Below are 3,024 nucleotides of genomic sequence, written 5' to 3'. Positions count from 1 at the left end.
CAAACCTTGGTTCAGTGCAAAACTCAAACAGCTTCGCCAGGCCAAAGAGGATGCCTACATTGAGGCCAATCAACAACTGGCTGAAGACCTGAACGAGTTTTACTGCAGGTTTGAAAAGCAAAAGCCTGGTCTGACACCACACACCCACTCCAACCGTCTCACAGCGCAGCCATCAACACCCTACACTGCACCTGGTAAAAAAAAAACCCACAACAAATTCCTAGTGTGTTTGCGCACACCTGGCGAATAAAGCTAATTCTGATTCTGATTCTGATTCTGATTCTGAAAAATTCATTAATTAAAATTTTAAACTAGAATTGATTTTGGTCAATACCAATAACCAAAAATTATTTCTACTTTAGGACCAAAAACTATGGAAGCCTGTTTCCGCCACTGAATAAAAATAAAAAGGGTAACTGCGAGATTTTATCTCACAATTGCGAGTTTTGCGTAATATAAAAAACGTTCAATTCTGACCTTTATTTCTTAGAATTGTGAGATATAAACTCGCAATTGCGAGTTATAAAGTCAGAATTGTGAGATATAAACTCGCAATTCTGGGAAATGAAGTCAGAATTGCGAGATATAAACTCAATTCTGAGAAATGGAAGTCAGAATTGTGAGATATAAACTCGCAATTGCGAGTTATAAAGTCAGAATTGTGTGATATAAACTTGCAATTGTGAGAAATAAAGTCAGAATTGTGACCTTTTTTCTCACAAATGCATCTTTGTATATTGCAAGTTTGTATATTGCAATTCTAACTTTTTTCTTGCAATTCTCACCTTTTTCTCGCAATTCTTTCTCAGAATTGAGATATAAACTCACAATTGTGACGTGACAATTGTGAAGACTGATGTTTTCAGAATTGTGAGTTTGGCTTGCAATTCTGAGTTTTTTTTCTCGCAATTGCGAGTTTATATCACACAATGTTGACTTCATGTATCAGAATTGCAAGTTTATACCTCATAATTCAGAGTTTATAACTCGCAACTGCAAGTTTATATCACACAATTCTGCAAAAAAATATCAGAATTGCAAGTTTGTATCACAATTCTGAGAAAAAAATTTCAGAATTGTGAGATAAAAGTCGCAATTACCCTTTTTATTTTTTATTCAGTTGCGGAAAAGGGCTTCCATAAATAACAAATATGATCAAATTTACCAAAATTCTAATTCTGTTTTGTTTTGCCTGCTTCCAATGTTGTCCTGATCAGATCGATACCAACAGGTAGTGTCCCTTTAAGTACTTTTGAGTAGAGACAGCAGCTTCAGTTTATATGCATTCAGTCCTTTGTGAAATGAAGTATCAATAAACACGTCTTTACCCCTGTGATTCAGCAGCTGAAATACAGTGTTTTGTTTGGAGGGGTTTGTCTGTGTAAAACCTTTGAGGTTTCGCCTGGGAATGGTTGTAGAGGCTTCTAGACGTGCTGTCGCTGCCTCCTGTTGAGGCACATCACTGAGACACAGTGGGGGCTTCAGTCTGACAAGTGTCAGTGTGTTATGAGTGAGAGCAGGGTGTTAGGTTTAGAGGAAGGGGTTTAAATTAAATACCAACCAATTAGCAGAGCTCTTCCTCACTCGCTCTCGGTATCATCTGCACTGCTACTAGCGTCTCAAGCAGGTGTCCCTTTGTTATTTTCACAGCTAACTTCTGAATCGCGAGAGCACAGGGAGTCTTTTCTCTTGTGGGAATGACCAAGCATGGGTTTTGTTTACTCTAACAAAACCTGCAACTGAGGCACTTTCCTTAAAGAAATGATAATGGAAATTTTTTTTTTTCTGTTTATCAGAATTTATGCAGGTCTTTATGATATTTCAGAACACCTGAACCAGCGTAAATCAGTCTTTTGATGCAGCTTTTATTGTGTTTTGGCTTTTCTTATATTTGAAGAATCACCATTGTGTTACTTTTAGATAACTGGCTAAGCCTAAAAATGTTCCTGTTAATGTGAGGTTTAAACCCAGAAGATAAATGAAATACTCCTGTAAATAAGAGCCCATTATATTAGGAATTTGTTTCGTTTGTTTGTTAAGAGCACTTAAGTATTTTTGTTGACCATCATAGTGGAGAGAGACAGGAAATTATAGGTAGAGATATATGAAATTGATTTGGGACACACAGCTCTGTCTGAAGCACTTATGTTAACATCTGTACCACCACCAGATTTTTAATGCAGCTGTTTTTAAATAATTTTAGTAGATACATTTCTTGTTTCAAAAGGAAATACTTTAACCCAGGCCAGAAGTGATTTCATGGATCTACCTTGAGCTGTTGGTGCAGGTAGGGGACTATTTAGTGTTAATGATGAAGCCCCTGTAATTTATTCTTGAAGGCGAGGCCTTGTCCTTTAAAATCACATAGATAGCTGTGATAAGACATTTTATTCTCAGCAATACGTCAGAATCCACCCATAGTGATGTAACGAGGCCAAGGCAGGTTAAATAACACTGTGCCCTGAGACATACAGCCAGGGAATAATTATTTCTGTAGTCTCCTCTGTTTTCAGTTGTCCTCGGCTCACCTCACTGTGTCTGTTTGCTCTTGTGTAACACTGTGTGTGCGTGCATGTGAAATAAACCTCCAGACTCAATATTCTGCACTTACTGCTGCACTTATTCTGATAGCGCTTTGAAATCTGGTAGTTTGAGGGAGCAGTTGGAGAAATCAGCTGTCATTTAATCCTAAACAGTGAGAAGCGACTCAGTCAAATATTTGAAAGAGACTTTGTCTCAAAGAAATGCAAACAATATCTCAGAGCCTGTCCATTTGGGTCAGGCTTTTCATTCTCTTTGAACGGGTTGTAATTTGAGGTATATTTCATCACATTCTCTCCCGAGTCACATGGCTCTCTAATAGAGGGATTGTCTGTTTACACACAGGGGATGTAGTAACAGGACTACTGTTTGCATTGGCTAGAGTCATTCGAGTCATTAGAGTCATTACAGTCATATGACCTTTGTGATTCAGCTCTTCTCTATAGCGAAACAAACAAATACACTGATATAAAAATCAGTATA

The sequence above is a fragment of the Sinocyclocheilus rhinocerous genome, unplaced genomic scaffold (assembly GCF_001515625.1).
Source record: "Sinocyclocheilus rhinocerous isolate Xijiao unplaced genomic scaffold, SAMN03320098_v1.1 scaffold2161, whole genome shotgun sequence".
Classification (NCBI taxonomy): domain Eukaryota; kingdom Metazoa; phylum Chordata; class Actinopteri; order Cypriniformes; family Cyprinidae; genus Sinocyclocheilus; species Sinocyclocheilus rhinocerous.
Note: the sequence above shows the minus strand (reverse complement) of the source record.